Raw genomic sequence first — 20537 nt, forward strand, 5'->3', positions numbered from 1 at the left:
GGGAGACATCCTAGAAAATGAGCTCCCTTTCAACTCTTCACATGAACAGCCTCAGCAACATCCTGCATCTACACATCTAGAAGTTTGCCAGTAATTAAAATTGGAATAAGATTTTATCAGTTAATGGAGATTTTGGGCACTAAATAACTCCGCACACTCAATAGCTACACAGGAAAATAAACTGCAGTATTTCATAGCTAGACACCATGAAAATGTTTAAAGGTCTTTCATATAACATGTTGCTAGTTGCCAGCTGTTTTTCTGATCTTTATGGCAAATCCTGCACTGAAAGATTGCTGCCTAGAAGGCAGGACCTGACAATAATTTGAATCTACTTGTCCTCTCTGTAGATCAGATGCCATTATTACCAGGGGAATCAGTAGTGCTGTCACACGCTCTTACCTGTCCCCCAAGGGAAATGATTTTCAAGAAACAATAGGGAAAATATATATTGTTAAACTATGGCACACACTCTGTGTTCATTAGGTTATGGCTGCTCCAGCCTAAATGTGCTTCACATAGAGTTTTCTGTTGGGCACGTGTGTATATGCATGCATGTATATATTCAGCCATGGATACACTAAAACCCTCACTTGTCACATAAACTCTGGAAGAGGACTACACCCTTGTACTTCACTGTGCTGTGCTGTGGTACAGCATCTTATATAATGGGACCCAGATTTCAGGTTGAGGCCTTTCAGGTACTTAATATAATATATACAGTAGTAAAAAAAAATCCTATGGCTCAAGGCACAGAACTAAGTTTGAACATGACTGTGTTAGTATCTTAGTAAAATCTCTGGTTTCTGAATAAGAATATTACAGAATTTTACCCATGTAAGAGAACGGCTTTTCCTCTGGAGCAGTGTAAGGATGAAAGCATTAAAGGATAACTACATTTTCAGAAAAAACTCCGAGCTAGGCCTGTCTATTTAGCATGAAACCTTTCTAGCTTGTAGAAAAGAAACAAAGGGCTCTAATTCACAAAGGACTCTAAGCTCAAACAAGCTTTAGATAAAGCGCTTGCACCACCATTTTGAAGTGCAGGAAAGCTGATACATGAGACCTGGGAGGGTGCCGGAGTGTGGCAATTGCCATGCTCCAGCAGACTCAATGAATCAATTAACTGAGTCTGCTCCAATGTGCTGGAATTAATGTGCACTGGAGCAGCCCCCCTGCTCGTGTATAGACACCCCCCAAAAATGAAATATTTAAAAGTTATCCATAAGATGTCATTTCAAGCAATATGAACTGCACTCTGTGGTCACAGGAGCCCCTCCCACTCTTCTGTTCTTATGAGAGATTTCACTGTCCTGGCTTTAGAAGCTTCCTCAAGCATCTCCTTCAAAATAATACGCAGAATTTGCTATGCTGTAACCAGTACCATCCTAACCACCCAAAAGCACAAACTTACCCAGAAGGAGAAGTGAACCCTGATCCTGAGATGTGCTGGGTGCCTCTGCTATGACTATCTAGATAGGAAAACCTAGTTTCAGCTACTGGCAGTGATTCAGTAGAGAACTCAAGACTTTGGAAGTAACTTCTTATTGGATAGAAAAAACCCAAAGTTTCCTCACCTTTCAGGCAGGATGCAAAGGCCATTTATTTGCATAGGCCATTATGCAGTGACAGTGCTGAAGAAGCTTGAGGTCCTTACGAGTGGGGATGTCATTAATCTCTTTGATTAGGTTCTGATCTGAACCCTTTAACCGACATTGAATTGATCATTGCTAGGTTATTTAATGAAAATACATTGTATTTTTATGCTTGAACTTAGAGATGAATGTCAAGCATACATTGTAAATAATTTTAATTTTTTTCCCCAAGGAAAGAAGGTAGAAAACAATCTGTAGCATCTTGGATTTAGGAAAGACGAAAAATAAAATGCAAATCAGTTCTGCTAAAACTAAATTATAAGGCCACAGAGCAGGGAAAGTAACCTCTTAAGAATGGGTCATTAGAGGCTGTTACGGTCCTTGTAAAAGATTAGCTACCCTTAGGCCTTCTCAAATGCCATATCTTCTAGAAATCATTTTCTTCTCCATTTTTTTTCAGTCAGCAAGACTGCAGCATAATAAATTTTGACATCATAACCTAAAATATAAAATCAAGCCAATTGTTATGCAAGCAGCGTTGCTCCACAAATGACTGTTAGGAGATGTAATTTCATCAAGTGTGGGAGAAAATGCACGCCACTTTCACTTTCTTCAGCCTATAGCTTTATCTGAAATAACATCTGTGAAGTAACATGTGATGCTCAGATCCTATACAATGCATCTGACAGAAAAAGGGATTGTAATGAAGCTTACTGTTTAAAAGGAGGCAAGGCACGAAATCGGTTGCTGTTTTGTACTGGAAGTGTCTTTAAAATTGGAAAAAAAGTGATTTTATTTCCAAAGAAAAAAGTGCTTAGCATTTTCTGTTAAGCTTTTCCAATTCTATCCTTTTCTCTCTGCTTACCCAATAACTCACCTACACACCTCTCATTTGGCAGTTACACCACAGCAAATGCAGTTCTTTAGATTAGCTGCTTTGCCCAATGCTTTGTCCATGCATTAAGCAAAATCCTATTTTCCACAATAGACAATCTCAGTGTAGCTCGAAACCAGCTCTGAGTTACCTGAGTAAAGTGCAGGAGGAAATAAGGAGTTGGCTGAGTGTCTCTAGAAGGCGATTCTAATTCCTATAATGGGAGCATTTGTGAGCTTATAGGAGGTAAGGGAATTGTGCCTGCATTTTAGCTGGGCAACTCACAGTGGATCTCAAGCTGTATTTTGGTCATCCACCAAGTGAAACAGAATTCTGCCCCTTTTGTTTTAGTGCATCGGGGTTGAGTTTCTTGTCCATATCTGATGTTCTGCTTAGAACTTCAAAGCACTTCTCTTTTCTCTCTTACCACATCACCCTCTTTTCTTGTAAATATGCCAGATGGAGTGCCTTTTTTCATGCTTCACTTTTGCTCAATTCACCTCTTAGGACTGCTAGCTTCACCACAGCACCCCGGTTGAGAATTCATATTCTAGGGTGCTGACAAGTGACATTTTGTCAGGAGATCGGCTACTGAAAGCACTCTACAGCCATGAACTTGTGGAAGTGCATGAGTGCAGAGTGCTTTAAAAAGGGCCTGTTTCTATAATCATTATATAAGAGTTCAGATGCAGGTGCTCCAAAGTGGAGTGCCTTCATTTAACATATTTCAGAGCATGCCAGGACCAGGACTGGGCTCATGCAGTCTAAATATAACATATGCTAGGTGTCCAATGTGACACGGCCCTCTCTTTCTACCGCTGGTGACAGCTCCCAAAACATTAGGTACTAACCCACTGAAGTAAACGCTGCTAGCTTGCTGAGGTCTGCAACATAGTCCCTGATCGTATACTGGGAGAATCACATAACAGCTACCCTCCCACTGCCAACCAAGTGAAAGCCTGTCATGTGTCAGAAGAGTGGAGTGGTTATCCCAATAACCATGATTACTATTGGCTGTTATCACAGGGGTGATGGGAAGAGAGGTATTTAGCCATGTTAGTCTGAAGTTAGGCAGAAGGCATGGTAGAGATGCACCTTAAATTCAGATATTAGTTCAGGTGTGATGTAAGAAGGAATACATTAAGACAGGGGTCAGTGACTTACAGCTCACAAAGCCACTGGGTCTGGACTGGAGCCAGGGGCTTTGGAGGTGGAAGGCTTAGCCCACATTGCAGCTAGACATTTTGCTGGTGCTGTTGCTGGGGGACACAGAGATGTGGTGGTGGCATTGGCAGTGGCCAAGTCCCAGGACCAACCCACTTCGAAACCAAACCTGGGCCATTCTGACATGCTGGCAAAACCACTGCCAGTTGCTGCGTTAAGATATGGGGGCACTCTGATATTATGCTGACGTGGAGTATAAGTACCCTGAACATGGCGCAAAGAGAGAAACAGACCAGTTCATCAGTGGATTTTCTGAAGCTTGGTTAACCAATTTTAAACAACAGCATACATACAAAGGAAATATCCACCAACTTTGGCTGTGTTCTGATTTCTAACCTATTTCCCCTTAAATCAAGTACACCATTTTTTTAAAATATAAAACAAAAACCACACAAAAATATTTCCTCACTTCCCCATAGAAGTGGATTATCTTGAGATACCATATGAAAAATATCCTGTGTGCCAGTGATTAGTTCAGTGGGGGCCAACCTTTATGGCAGGCATGCCCTGCACCACTCCCATCCCCTTTCCCATCTAATCTGCTGCTTCTGTTTTCTGCTCCCTGCCCTATCTGCCACTGTGCTGCCTGTTTCCTCCCTAGTCCAATGTGTGCCACACACAGAGGCTGCTTGTGCCACTTGGGGCACATGTCCTACATATTTGCTACCCCAGTATCTTAACACTTGATAAAAGTGACTTGACACTTCTGACAAACAGAAAGTTCAGACTTCCTTTAGTATACTCAGCATGTGGATCTTTTCCTGGAAAATCCTGAGATATTAGACCTTTAGGTGATGACAGTTTTAGGAGCACCATGCAGCTTAAAGTCTCATACCTATGGATTTTCAATGTATAAAGTGAATTCTCTCTCCTCGTTGGACCCTCAGCACTTGTATACCTGGCTTTACAGTAAATCATAGAATTATAGAAAATAAGGGTTGGAAGGGACCTTAGGAGGTCATCTAGTCTAACCCCCTGCTCAGTGCAGGACCATCCCCAACTAGATCATCTTAGCCAAAGCTTTGTCTAGCCAGGTTTTGAAAACCTCCACTGATAGAGCTTCCACCACCTCTCTGCATAACCTGTTCCAGTGTTTTACTACCTTCCTAGTGAGAAAATTCTTCCTAATATCTAACCTAAACTTCCCTTGCTGCAACTTGAGACCGTTACTCCTTGTTCTGTCATCTGCCACCACTGAGAACAGTCCAGCTCCATCCCCTTTGGAACCGTCCTTCAGGTAGTTGAAGGCTGCTATTAAATCCCCCCTCAGTCTCCTCTTCTGCAGACTAAATAAGCCCAGATCCTTCAGCCTGTCCTCGTAAGTCTTGTCCCTGCCCCCTCACCATTTTTGCTGTCATCCGCTGGACTTTCTCTAATTTGTGAACATCCTTTCTGTAGGGGGGGCCCAAACCTGAACACAGTACTTCAGATGTGGCCTCACCAGTGTTGAATAGAGGGGAATAATCACAGATTTCTATCCACCTGACAGTCCATTCATTCAGCCCATACTTCCTTAGCTTGCCTGTGAGAATATTGTGGGAGACAGTATCAAAAGTCTTGCTAAAATCAAGGTACACCACATCTACTGGTCTCCCTGCATCCACAGAGCCAGTCACCTCATCATAGAAGGCAATCCAGCTGGTCAGGCATGATTTGCCCTGGGTGAATCCATGCTGACTGTTCCTAATCACATTTTTCCCCCTCCAAGTACTTAGAAATGGATTCCTTGAGGATCTACTCCAGGATTTTTCCAGGGACTGAGGTGAGGATGACTGGTCTGTAGCTCCCTGGATCTTCCCTTTTTACCTTTCTTAAATATGAGCACTATGTTTGCCCTTTTCCAGTCATCCGAGACCTCTCCTTATTGCCATGAGTTTTCAGAGATGATGGCCAGTCACTCTGCAATCATATCAGCCAACTCCCTCAGCACCTTTGGGTGCATCCCATCCAGCCCCATGGACTTGTATATGTCCAGCTCTTCTAAATGGTCCTTAATCTGTTCTTCTGCCACTGCTGGCTGCTCACCTCCTTCTCAACCTGTGCTGCTTGGTGCAGTAGTCTGGGAGCTGACCTTGCTGTGAAGACTGAGGTGAAATGGCCATTGAGCACTTAAGTAAAGCAGCAGAAGAAAAAACAAGTCCCTATTAAACTATTCTTCTAGAAATGTTGATTTAAAAAAATGTTTTAGTGATATTTCAGAATAGGAAGCTCTAGTTATTCACATGTACCCTAGAAATTAGAGATGGAAGAGACCTATTAAGTCATTTTGCCCTTCCTGCACCCATTGCCAGATTATTCCCTATTATACTATACCCTCAAGTTCTTTGTCCGGTGCAGTTTTAAAGGACTCAAGTGCTTGGACTTCTATCACTTCCCTTGGGAGTCTTGTCTATTCCACAATCTAATAGATCTCACTGTCAGGAAATGGCCTAAATTTTCCTTTGCTCAATTTTATCCCATTACTCCTAGTTATAGTAGTTTCTTCCTGTTGTGCTCTAAAGCTTCCCTATAATGGCTTTCACTCCAGGACCAGTGTGGAAAACAGCCTTATATAGAAACGTCTCGCCTCCTTCTAGCCCCCACCATGCCTGGCAAACCATACTGAACTGGAAGAGGAGGAAGCAGTTGCAGCTCATAGGAAGTGGACTGCTGCCACTTGAGATCAGGCCACTGTACAAGGCTCAGCCATAATTATGGCACAATGGAGCAGGTAGGGAGTAATGAGGGATAAAAGCAGTGCCAGCAGCAGGGATGTTTCCTTTTAACTCAAGACAACCTTTGAGTTGCATGGTCAATTTTGTAAATAGTGCAATTTTGTAAATGGCCACTAATCATCTAAGTGTAACATCTCTTCTGTGCTGTGCTTTTGTCTTGCTCCCTCATTCGCTCCCTAGAAGGAACTGATGGTGACACTGTCACTTGTATGACCAACGGCTACTTCATTAGACGTCCGCTATACACTCAGAGGCTCTTGAGAGCTGCAATCCACATTCCAATACTGTTAACTTTTCAGCTTGGCCAAGGTTAAGATGTACAGTTAATGTAACTTCTCAGTTTATATGGCAGAGATGTATGGCTCATGTTAGTTAACGATCATACTTTGATTTAAAGGCATGAGCAGTTTGCTTTGGGCCCTTCTTGGTCTCTAACAGTAATAACAGCAATACTAAAGCAGAGACAATGACAGATGGTTATTTGCACATGGAAAGCTTCCCAAAATGGTAAAGGAAAGCTCAGAAACTTCACAAACTTAAGCAGGGAATGCTGAGCTACAACAGACCTACGCTTTTTATCATCAGATATGCTGGAGTTATGTCATTAAGGTGACACAGAAGTTACAGTATGAGCCTACACAAAATTTAACGGCCTGTCAGGGGACTTTTCCCCCAGAAGAATTGCAGGAGGTGAACTATGATGCAAGTGATTTTAGGTGCTGGGCTGAAAGTCAAGGAAGGCTCACAGACATCTCGATTCACTTTGGGATTCTTTGATTTAAGCCACCTTCAGTCACTTTTGTAGCAGATCTCTCTTTCATATTTTTTTTAAATTCCTTTTCAGCTGCCTGCTGATGTACTGTTCACTTATTTTGGGGTTTTTGATTAATACTGACCATAGTCCAGTCTGGATTTTTCCAAAGTCTTCCCAGAAGTGCCTTTAGCAAATTCTCTGTCTGTTACAACCTAGAGACTGAGCGAGAAAAAGCAAACATACAGAAATTGGTGCTGAGCTGTCTGTAACATATTATTCCCTTTACAGAGACTCAAGTCTTTTATCAACAACTCAGGCTTTGCTATTTCATAGGAAAAAGCAGCCGCAGGGAGAAGAACTACTGAAAAATATTTCTACAAGTTATATTTCCGCCTTTAATAAACACTACTGAGGTAGTCAGGCAAGCGCACCCACAAAAACACACACAATGCACGTTCCCTCCAACTGTTCTATTTCTTAACCACTGGAAGGCACGCAACATCATTCAGTAGCAGGACAGGTGCTAAGTGATTAATTAGAAAAGACTGCTGAGTCTTTAGAGGAAAAAAAATGTCTAACAAAAGCACTTAAAAGGTGTAAAGAAATAAAACTGGGAATGGTCAAGGCCAACGTGCCTTTGCACTTCAAATGCTGTGAAGTCAGTGGAAAGAAATGCTCCCATACTGTTCCACACCCAAGTATTCTGTGGTATATTAGGAAACAATCTGAAGATAACTGCAATTTTTATTTCTGTTTCTGCTCTTTCTGGGTCCATTTGGAGGAAAACCTGGGGCCTGGATACTCGCCAGTTTTCAACACAAAAGTTAGTGTTCACATGGAAACGCTGACACAGAGCAGTTAAGGAGGGAAAAAAAAGGCTAAACATAAAATACTAAGGGCTAAGTAATTCAACATTAGTCTCTTCTTTCTTATACCATTCTAGGACAGTACATGTTGTAGGTGAGCATTCGTAATTTCAAGATATGAAACACCATGTCCTAAAAAGGCTGACAGGTTGGCAGAAAACACTTAGTAATTCTACAGCTAAGGGGAAATCACACTGGCTAATCCTACCCTTTCCTTTGTCATTGGTCCTCCCCCTTGATTTCAATGGGTGCAAGATCAGGCTCAGTGATTTATAAGGTAGAATGACTGCTTATATATAAAGTATTGGCATGTTATGAACTTCAGGTCCTTAAGCTTATAACACAGATTTAATTGCCTGGGACATTAGGTTTCTCCACTTACTTCCATTCATTCATTGTCTCATGGTTTCAATATAGTGACCACATTATTTGTTATAGGCCATTCTCTGTTTCGCACACACATATATTATAAGGAACAAATATGATCCTTGCTATCAGTGTGTTTCTGACAGCTGAGAGCACATTAAATGCAACCCCCAAAGCACATGATGTGCACAAATGCACTCACTTGGATTTTCCTTGGTAATTAACACATGGAAATGTATTCTCCTTCCTTCTTTCATGCTCTAGCCCTGTTCCCCTAGTTAGAACTACAGAATATGGGGGAATCTGTAGTTGCACAGAGGCTATAATACACTCCAAGGTGAAGTGATTGCATTAGTGGCTAACCACCCCTCTGAGGATTTGATGACTTGATGTGTGAATTGTCTGTCATACCATTTACCTAGCCCTTGCAAATTGGCTGTCTCTTTTTGACAAGAAGGATTATGAATGCTGTCCAAACTGTTGTGAGAAACCAGATTCTTTCTTTACAAAACCTTTTTTTAATTTTGTGAGGGATAAAAATGCTGCAGTATTTATGATTAGTTCTGCTGAAAGATGCCATTTTGCAAGTGTTCAACTCTGTTTTTACTGGCCAGTCAAAAAGAAAGGAAAAAAGAAATCAAAATACCACTTTTCTTTTCAGCTTAACCATATTATGTAGTTTATCACCCAGTGGCTAGTATAATAAATGTTACAGAAAAGACTAATTTAGGATCTGAATTTATTTTAATTAGTCTCTATAATACTGCAGCAGATGTTAGTCTGTTTAAAGGCAAACCTGCACTTGCTAAGAATCTCAATGAGAAGGATCAAACATTTTATATTCTTAGACATGCCACTTTGGACTAGAACTGAAGAAAGGGTAGGAGAAAAAAACACTACTAAAGAAAGAGAAGGGGGTGATGGTGGGAGACATGGCGATTTGTTTTGTTATAGGCGTGTCCTGTTATCAGTCACAGTACTGTAAAGGTGAGGTTTCAGTACAGCATTAATAACTGACAGTTGTTGTTAACTACTGTGGAACACTAGATAACCTTACTGAGAATCTATACCCAGATCTTAGGCAGCAAAGTAATGAGTCCCAGTGGAATGAAAGCTCTGGCCTCCTTTGTTGTAGCTATTGATCTACTGATGTGATTTAGATAAGGGAGGAAGAGATAATGGCATTGATTATTCTATTTAGGAGCCAGACCGAGACTAAACTCAGGTACAATACATGATGAGGAAAAAAAAAAACCACTCAATCATTCCTTGTCTTTTCTTTGCAGTTCAAGGCAACATGATGTGGTCACGGTAGCAGGGGCATACATCTTGATAAACATTCGGGCTTGGGTTTCAGCGACACTTTGATGTAAATAAACCCGTGACATTTCTGAATCTGCTTTATAATGAGTGGTATTGTTTCCATTCAACAAAGCACTGCAGGCATAGAGTATTTTTATGCCAGAGAGATTGGCATGAATCTGGGATGGAAATCTCACCCTGACAAATAAATATGCATAGCTAATTTCACTTTACATTTCCCTTTGCCATTGTAGATGCCAATGAACTTAAGTTAAGTAGTTTATAGGGCTGAATCTTAAATAGACTTAGAATGCATGCATCTGCCCACAGCAAGGTGTAATTACTGTGTCAGGATTTAACATCAGATCATGTAGAAAACAGGGGGTAAAACCCTAGACTTTAGCTCAGGGTGTTACAAAAAAGACTGTTAATTTTTAGAAATGGATATTAAGCAGATCCCATTGAACTTAGAAGCTCTAAAAAGACAGAACACCATTTGTATCACTGTCAAAGTGGTTCATATTAAACTGCCTCTGAATACTGTAATGGATTACAGCAACAGCAGTTCTAGCAAGGGAACTCTGAGAAGCAGGATGGACTGATGATGATATTCTGGTCCCTTGGGATACTGTCCCAGTGCTACAAAGCAGCATATAATTACAATGTCCCTTTTCCCATAAGCAGTCTTCTACTTCTAAGAGCTAAGCAGTCTCTTCAAGTGTAAGAAACTGTGAGTCTGCTGCTGTCCAAGGTGTAGGTTCAGCCTGAGTACAAAAGTAAAGGTATTATCATGCTAATGATACTCTTCTTGACTTCTGTGGTTGATCAATGTTTGTGTAAGAAGGAAAGAAAAATGCTCTGGTGGCTAACGCATAGGGCTGGGAGCCAGCCCCCCCTCCCTTCCCCCCCCCCATTCAGTTACCTGACACAATGAACAGTTTCTGTGTGCAACTGTATTTCACTTCATCTGTGCATCTATGCAACTCAGCTTCTGATCATGATACAGAGGAAGCAATAATTCTTTGGAGAATTGGTGCACTTCATGAGCACCAAATAGAGTTGGTCTGAAATTCTGGTCAGATCAAACATGTTGGTCTGAAACAAAGCTTAATGGAACATGCCAGTCAGTTGAGCTCCAAATATTGTGGTTGAAATATCATAGCTCTAGCAAAGTTTTGCCAAATCCAAGACAGATTTCCAAGGGGAAATTCTGGCCCTGGGACAGTCTGTTGATTGGATGACCTCTGTCCAGCCAATCAGTGAAACTGAATTTCACTGTTCCTTTTAAGGCATGAGTGTCCACTTCCAGTCCAGTTTGGACAAAAAGCAAATTAAAAATGGAATCTCAAACTCACTGAGAGCCAAAAAGCCTACTTTTTGGCCAGCTCTCACATGAAATTTGTTGAGACTCTGAAATAGAACTGTAGGGTTAGAAGGGATGTCAAGGGTCATCCAGGCTTACCACCTACATGAATGCAGGATGGAAGGTGGTACAAAGGAGTAACAAATATCATTGTACAAAAAGGATAGGAAATTCTGCCATTACTGCATTATTATTTCTTCAGGATAAACTGCCTCTGGCTTTGGGGTGTTCACACCATTGCTGCATTGATCTGCAATTTCTACACATGGAGGAGCTGGCCAGCTCTTTGGAAAATTATTATAACTATGCATATGTGGATAGAAATCTTTAGAAGCTGGCAGAACCCCCCTCTCCACCTCAACCTCCCCTAGGATGACCCCCAGACCCACCTTGTTGCTGTAGCATACCATAGATAGATTACAACCCTAAACCCAGGTATCTCTACTACACGAACCACCAAATAATTTTACATTAATGAAAGAGAGATCAGAGTCACCCTCTATATGTAGCCACTGAAAGAATGGTTAAACAATAGGTGCCTCAAACCACAAGGCAAGGGATTCAGTTTTGGGAGCCTGTAGGTGTTCTTGTTTCATGGGAAAAATCTTAACTTGCACACAATAAACTTTTAACTCAGGAGCCTAGGAAAGCATGGTGTTTCCCGTTTAATTAGAAAATGGATTGTGTTGTGTTGGAGAGACAAATATAACTTGCTCACTTTGTACTGAGCTCTATTGACCTCTTTTTCTGGGTTATGATTTAAAATCAGAGGGGCATGGAAAACTCTAATGCCCGGGACTCAACCTCCAGCCCCTGTCTAGAGACCTACAGTGATGGAAATAGATGATTCAGAGCAAAAAAGCAAATTGACCTCTTGGAATTCATGAGAAAAGATGTATTTTGAAATTTCTTTGAAAAGCAGCAGGAGTAGCTGATGTCCACACAAAATCTTTGGGAAAGATCCTCATCTAGTATTGATTGCTATAGCTCCAGTTTGCACTCAGCGAAGGTCTGCAGAATTGGAACAGAAATCTCCATGGAGATGCATTCAAATGCTGTACCTGTGCTGCAAAACATTGTATTAGAATGTGCTTGAAATTTGGGGGCAGCTTGTATCTGGGTCTGATTCCAATATAACTTTATAGCTATAGACTGTTGATCCTTGGTTTCAAGTGGTTCCATACTTTGCAGCTCTGATCATCTTTAGGTTTTTATACCTATCCTATCTCTGCCTGCCTGAATAACAGCAACTTGACATGGAAGTGTCACATTTATTTTCAGCTTTGCTTGTCTGCTGATAGATATTTCCAGCAGAGGTTCGTTTTTAAGTGATGGGTTTTAGCGCTTCTGGGGATTTTGGCTATGAATTTTGAAAGTCTTAAAATGAAGCTGAGAGCTGAGGCAGTTGATCAGTCTCTTCATGTCCAGATAGCTGCAGAGCAAAGCAAGACGCTAGACGAAACTGAAATCCTCACCACTGATAAATATCTTTAATTCCATTCAAATGTGTTCTTGCTCTGAGGCTATTTGTAATTGAGTGTTTCAATTCCATCATCAGTTGTTCATCTTTTTTCTTTTGCTGTTTGCCAGATCTTCCAAAATTACTATTTTTTTTCATTTCCTTAATAATTTATCTGAGCCTCTGTAATTATCACAGGGAAAAGAAAACAAAGTCCTTTAGTGTGATTGCTGTCTGTTTATAGACTGATTCTAGTGCTATGGCAATTGGCACAATGGTTCGATTGGTCAACAGACTCAGTCAATCAGCAGCATTGCTAGGAGTCGATTAGGACACCCCCAGTCCTCTACCATGCTCTCCATCAAGCATGCCAAGATTTTTATTTTTTTAACTGAAAAACTTAAACATTTCTTAGAGCTCTGCATTTAATTTATCCATAATTCCTTGATAATGATCTCAGCTATAATATTATTTCTAAAGACATTTTATAGCTTGCTGTTTCTTATTGTCCAGTATAAGAAACCTATTCCCTTTCTTCTCTCAGATTCAAGATGATATGATGACCATTATCCTTGCACTTCAGACAGCTACTTCTCATTTTGTTCCCCTATTTTTCGTGGAGAACATATTACTTCATCAGGTATTTCAGCTGCTGGACAGCTGGGTGGTAAATTCTTCCATTCAGTAAGATACCAATTTCCTTTCATGCCACCTTATTGGACGCCTCTGATAAGCTGGGGTATTACAGTGTTTCTTTGTGTACCATGTACTTCCTTAAATCTATTTTACTTAAATCTCATTCACAATTAAGTTCAGAAATTGGGAGATCAGCCTGCTTAGGATACCTCAGGGATTTTTTTTTTTTTACAAAATAGTTTCCAGTATTCTTAATAGCCACAGTAGGACAGTGAGTCCAAGGGTGATATGACAGCACTAGACAATACCATGGCATCTTCTGTGTTTTGGGGGACAATATATTGGCCTGATAGAATTTACTATTGTTCACATGCAGTTCAGCTACTCCAAATACTATAAGCCAAGAGCCGTTCCTTCTTTTCTCTCCCTGCTAAATCACACCATATCTATTTTGGATCCAAACTTCTTTAGAGAAGGAAATGTATTTTCATGTGTTTGCACATTACCTAGCACAATGGGATTGCAATCCTGATCAGGATCTTGGGGCAAGAACACATTGTAGCATCCAGTTCAAGTGTTCACTGCACCAATTAAACTGTAGATAATGTTCTCCCTAAATATTTGAACAGGTAAGTGTTTCTAAGAAATTTCCTAGATCTTTTCATTACCAGACACTTACACTGACAGTTGTACTCCTTAAAATATCCCCCATCCTTCTTGAAAGCTGAATAGTTTAGTTTTCTTTGGCTTCTCAAATGTATGAAGTATGTTTGCAAAATACAAAAAAGTCAAACCAAAATAAAAAACCCAAGCCCAAAATTAACAGATATTGATTTTGCTTCTATTGCCTGGTACCTACTACTGCCAAGTACCCGGTTCTGTCCTTTTTTGAAGTATATTTCAACAGCTCTTTCATGCCACATACACAATGGAGTAAGTTGTGATATGTATTTTTCTTTCATTTTGGGTAAACTTGCAGAAGTATGGCTAAGCACAAATAAGCTGTCACAAAAATATTAGTCAAGACTAGCCATGACTGGGTATACATCAACTTCTATTATCTGCCTTTCCTTTGGCAGTTATACAAAGTGTTACTTATTCTCCCTCTTTGTGCTTTTAATGCCACTGAAACGATATGGAGAAATGGCAGTAAATTATTAATCAGGCCATGACTTTGGCCTGGTTACCAGGGACAAACTGGAAACAAGTTTGTTGCCATGTGAATGGGTGACAGGAGTTGCAAATGAGCTTCCTGTTCTGATATATCCGTATTTACTGTACTAATGCTCATTTTCAGTAGCATTGCTGGGTTACTGGGCACTAAATTTTCTACTCCTCATCCAGTCAACTGACCTACCTTTACCTACTGACAAGCTGTTACCTTGCACTGGTAAATGCCATTTAGTTTAATGACTTTTGTTTAATATTCCACCTCTTTCCAGTTACTAGGCCTTCTGGATAAACTTGGTAAAGAAGTTTAGTGAATCAAAAAGTAATAGTATGCTTTCTGTTAAATGCCTTGAAGCTGATCTCAAGCCAAAGATTCCCTTTGACTTACACAAGATCTGGATGTGGCCCATATTCATTTGGGAAATGGCTCAGATTAAAATGCTATTAAGAGGAATAAAAAAAAAATCTGTTTTGATTTATGGCCTATCTTCAGGGAAAAGACATTTATTTAGATTATAGTGAATCTGTTTTATTTAAACACCAGTGAAAATGAAAAGTATCCATTATGGGAAAAAAAACAAAAAATATTTGGGAATTTAACAGATTAAATTTAAGAAACCAAAAATTATGTTGAAAGCAGGCAGGGTGAGTAGGAAGGAAGAACAAGGTTTGTAAGAACAGAATATTGTTTAATATAAAGATTTTCTTTATACTTAGCAAAGCTCTTAACATTCAATTTTCAGGACAGGTTTGTGTTTCGTGCGGTATGTATTTGCATGAATGAATATAGGATGCAGATAACCAAGGAGCAGACGCCTGTGTCCCAGAGGGACCATATTTTTAGTTTATCATAAAACAACTATTGAATAATTGCAATGCTAACGTTTCTGCACATCTAAAGGCCATACAAATGACCAGCAACTCTACAGAGAATATTCCACATGGATTATGCATGCATGTGGGAAGGGGAGTTGCAGGGAAAGATCACAAGACACCATGTCTTAAGTTTAATAACCCATTTAATATTGCCTTTCAGTTCCATTTCATGCTCAGTAAAGCAAGAATAACTGAACCTTTCACTGGCATTGGCCTTGGATGAAAAGCTTTTGTTTTGAAAGCTTCAGTTACAAAGCCTTATCATTGTTGGCAATTAAGGTATACTAGTGGGGTGCAAGCAGGATTTTCCAGTGATATATTCCATATTACAACAAAGCAATAATTCCTGTTCCTAAATAAGGATATTCATGTTATTTTCTTTTTCAAAACAGGTAAAAGGTGAAGCATGCACAACTTCACCCTTCCCCTATCACCTTCTTTCATCTTTCTTGTAATGACAAATAGTGGTTGCACATGAGCAAAGGGCAAAAGTGACACAGATGTGCTGAAGTAAGCAAAACCCAGTGTACTGTCCCATCAGAAAGGTTAACGGCAAAAAGAAGCAAGACATCTAAACTCATGACATGTTAAAATGCTGCTTTAAAAAAGGTTAATGGTTATAGCTCCCAGTGCTTGCTTAAAGAACAAACTGCATTGGGACTCAGCCAACCAAGTGGGAAGGATATAAAAGGAAAGAGCAATGACTTGAATCAAAGATTACAAATTCCACCCTTAACACAGCAGATAGCAAAGGTTTATAGCTTTGTTATGCATACAATACTACATACCATTATTTTATATTGCTTGTAAGGAAAATGATTTGATCAGTAGATTAGGGAAACTGTTCACATTTTTATTTCGGGCCCATTCTTGTGGCATAAACAAAATGAGAAGACACTAATTTGTAAAGGAATTTCATGGTGTCTGGATTAGTATTTGTAATATAAACTGTCTCTAGCCCTGCAACTCAGAAGAAAGGGTGGCAAGTAATTACCTGACAGTTACTGTTTTTGCTTTTTGCCTTGGCATTCCCTAACAGTGAGTACCTTCTTTCATTTTGAAAGAACCAATATGTTAACAGTAGTTAAAAATATGTAACATCATGCCAATATCTCATTAATTATCCATAGTATTTTTATTGTAACCATCATTAACAAGTTAACAAACAAGTTATAATGAAACATGCCACAGGAAGCTACTCAAGATCGTTTACCTTATAAAAACAGTGTCTAATTTCGGGTCAAGTCAAATTGTACTGAATACCTGTGGAATATACCAGAGTTGACTTAAAACAGAGGGGTAACCTATTGGAATTAGGTAGGGTGCTCTGTGTAAAGTACCTAATGCTCTTACACTTCTCATTCCATTTACTTCTTGCACAATTCAGGATTTGTGGCATCAGTCACGTCCACAGTACTAAAGATAAATGGTGAAAACTTTGGCAAGAAAAAAATGACCAATATCAACACAGAAAGATAAACATTGGCCCAGAATGCTGCGAGTTCCATAAGATTTATACTGGCTTTTGCATGAGGGCGAATGCTTCTCTGAGAGTGGAAAACAGCCAAGCACATCATTGCACAGAAGGCAGAGAGGATGGGGGTGGGCTATTACTTGGGGAACCGAAAGGACTAGATCACCCCACTCTGGGGGAAAAGGAAGCCAGGACACATGTTATCCTTAAAAAGGGCTTCATTATTTCTTTACATCCTCATAGGCCTATTTCATCATGAGTTCTCTTATCTCATCAGCAAGTCCAGAGACTTTTAGGGAGCTCTGCCCAAGCCTGCGCTCAACACCTTTTATTTCATGTGATTTTCACTTCTCTTTATCCCTTCTCTGGAAATAAAGCTTGCTCAAAATTTTCCCCCAACTATTTAAGTTGGTCTAATAAAAGATATCAGATACACCCAAAGAACATTGTCTATGTCCTTAGACCAACATGGCTACAACCTACACCCCTCAGCACTGCTAGCATTCCAAGGACTGCTGCTCTATTTTCTGATGCTCAGAGTAAGCTAATTCTGGCTACCTTTGGGATATATACACCAATCTTCTCCCATTCCCAGCAGTCTCTATGAGGATCGATGGTTAATTAGAGCCAGCTGATTACAGTTTTCCCCTGTGTGACAGCTTACTGTATTAGAAGGAGAATGTGTGGCAACCTTGCCAGTCCACTTGGATGACAAAGGATGGCCAAAGTTGCAAAACACAATCATCAGAAGATATTAATTTACTTTACAGTCTCATTTGAAGGGGAGGGTTCGGCTCGGAAATTAAGCTAACATTTCAAGAGAAATATAAATGCTTCTGAGGAAGGAAAAGGATGAGTAGTTAAATACCCTAGGTATTCTGCATCAACAAATTTTAAACTGTCAAGTTACTTTGATTTAAGATTTTTAGGTGTCCATTATACTTGATTTTGGAACAACAGTTGCTCAAAAATCATTATGTCAAATATGCCAATCAACTTAGCAATAAATAATTAACGGGAAAACATTCTGAAAAGGTACATATGGGACTTCATGTGTGAAAAGTTAAGTGCCTGAAAGTCTGTCCAAAACGGCATAACCAAGAAACTATAATGGTTACCTTTCCACTTCTGATTACTTTTGGTTTCCCTCCATTTCCCAACAAAGTCCTTAACTGTACAGTTAGTTATTTTTTGAACCAGTGCTATGCTTATTTGAAGTCTGAAGACTGTATACTTTTGTGCAACCACATGTTAATTATCACTAGGTAGTGAATTATTTGAATGGTGATTCTGTGTATAGATAAAGCCCCCAACTTTCAATATTACTCTGAATTTGTTGTATTCTATAAAGATGTTTATAATGCTCTTTTCTTTTGGCCTTTTTGAGTTTAGTTTTTGTTTTATTTTTGCTGCTGCCTGGGTCTCTCAAAGTTACCTTTGAGCTGTGTGTGAGTAACATGTTATTCTATGACATTGTGATTTGGTATAATGTATACACCAAGATCATGTGTGGAAAAAATAAAAACCTGATTGATATGTCTCTATAACAAGAGAAACCTCCTTTGTCTCTAATCGGTGCTTTGGAGAAGCAGTACTTAGAGAATTCCTATTTACTCAGAAGTAAAGCAATCTTCAGACTGATTTGTGGTGGTAAAAGGAAGATTATTAGAAGGGATTTCATTTACTGAGCTTATGGAGCCATTAATACTTTACACCCCCTCACGGTCATAGAGAAACTGTTTTGCAACCTCAACTATATCAGGTGTGACCAAGTGCCTACTATAATACCATGATTGTGCTTTGATAGATGGCTTAGAGACTTTTCAGAAATAAGGTGACCTTCCAATAGTCTATCCAAGCCTCTCTCCCCTCAAATTGCTGATAAAATCCCAAGCAAAAGATTTCCAACAGAACGACAATGTTCAAACTGTATCTATTTCCTTCTTCAATCACATCTGTATCTTCATCTTGCTAAATTTCTCTTTCAGTAATTATTTTGTCACAATGTTGCCCTTTAACTTCTGTAAAGAGCTATTATTTCCATTCCAATGTGACTGTAAGGCTCCATGTCATTTTTCAGCATTTTAAATAAAAAACCCCTACAGTGTATAACATGGCTACTTTTGAGGAAAACTTCTTATTTTGCTTCCTGAATTTAGCAGTTTACAAGTTTGGTATTATCTTATTTGCTGGAGATTTGGGTTTTGGACAAAACTGTCTAAATTTAGATTACAATCGCTAAACTTGCTTAACCAAAAAATAAAATAAAATAAAATAAAATAAAATAAAGCACATACATATACATATACCACGTGGTGGAGATGACATAGAAAAGAAATCAGAAGACAATCAGCTGAAAGAACACTCCTAAATCATGGCATAACTTGGAAAAATAGATGCCAATGTGAAATGCACTTATTTTCTTTGCTGTTCTGTCTGCAAAGTATGAACACTGAGAATAACCAAAACATTTGTAGGTGAACTGTTTGCTTTAATTAAACAGTTACCCTATTATAGATAGTTTCCCGATGAAATCAACCCAATATATTGCATGATGTGAGAGAGAACATTCTAACACACACCATAGGATTGCTGTCTTTTTTTCTTCCTCCTCCCCTCTCCCACAGCTTAATTTCTAAATGAAGCTCCTGTCTTCATTGAAGCGATCCTATGAGAAAAAGGTTTTGTGCCATCTAATTCTAGAATATGGCTTATATAGAAAATCAGTCCTTTTTCTTAGGGAACAGGTTAATGTCACTGATAGAAAACAGCGGACAAACCCTTTTGTGAACCAGTGAAACAGGTATTTGTTCTTGTTTCTGTGCTTCCTCGGAGACTTAAAAATTACATGACAGCTGGCACTGAAGATGCAAATATTCACAGTGTCTTTTTGTTAGTTATTTTTCAGCCTTTTTCATTTCAATATCACTCTGAAATAAAATAAGTTCTTGGGATCTTAAAGGGAAATGTTTGTATATTTATGCATAATCATATTGACTTTTGTGTTTGGACAGTATTAAAATGTATTAATACCCGAGATCTAATAATGTCTTAGATTTGTCTTGATCAATACCTCTTGTGCCAATAAATCTTGATATTGGTGACACAAATCAATATCTACTTTGGATTGTTTCAACACAACATGCTGATGTAAACGTGCAATGGCAATTTCTCTGATGACTCATCTTAGTATCCAATCTGGTTTGTTCAAAAAAATCCAACTTCCTCCCATGACTTGTCAGGTAATACTTAACTAATATCCAGATTTTACATAGTGGGTCAAAAGGAGAGTAGGCCCACAAACAGCTTTTATTTAATCCTCCTTTTATTTAATAGGAAATATTCTTCCAGTTGATTGCAAACTATGCATAGGTTTGGTCAGAGGAAGGCAAATGTTTGTTCAGGTTTCCCTTGCCAACCAGAGTTTTGAGTATCCACACTTAATATTCTATATACCATTTTGGCTACCACAGTACACAGTTTTGAGTAACCATGGTCTTCTGTGGCTGTGCATCAGCCTGCCACCTGCCATTTTCCCCATAAGCCTTTTTTTGTCTTTCCAATCACGGTTTTGCCAACTGTGGGAACTTTCAGGAACCTAACCCCAGTGGTTGGCGAGGAAAACCTGTATCTGACCATTGTTGACTCCAATGTTACAAATAAATAAGCCCAATTTCTTTTCACAGTTCAAAATTACTCTTAAGCCTCCTTGTACTATAAAATACAGCTGTAATTGATCAAACCTTGCTTATTTAAAATCCTTTATCTTAAACAAAATATTTTTCCAATGCTTACTGCTTGTGTTTACATTTGGTAAAGATGCACCATACTTCCTAAATCCAGATGTACTCCTCCCTTTGAAAT

The 20537-nt window shown here is 39.3% G+C and overlaps 1 protein-coding gene and 1 long non-coding RNA gene across 3 annotated transcripts in view; one reads left to right on the plus strand and one right to left on the minus strand.

Annotated features, from left to right (window-relative positions):
- SASH1 (SAM and SH3 domain containing 1) overlaps window positions 1–20537 on the minus strand; it is an 825655-nt gene that overhangs the window by 346969 nt on the left and 458149 nt on the right. The gene's annotated exons all lie outside the window — the stretch shown is intronic.
- Window positions 14435–16978, plus strand: LOC109320134. Its single transcript, XR_002103725.1, has 2 exons — window positions 14435–14543; window positions 15592–16978. It is a non-coding gene; the product is annotated as an uncharacterized LOC109320134 (long non-coding RNA).

The sequence above is a fragment of the Crocodylus porosus genome, unplaced genomic scaffold (assembly GCF_001723895.1).
Source record: "Crocodylus porosus isolate Cpor-Errol unplaced genomic scaffold, CroPor_comp1, whole genome shotgun sequence".
In the NCBI taxonomy this organism is placed as follows: domain Eukaryota; kingdom Metazoa; phylum Chordata; order Crocodylia; family Crocodylidae; genus Crocodylus; species Crocodylus porosus.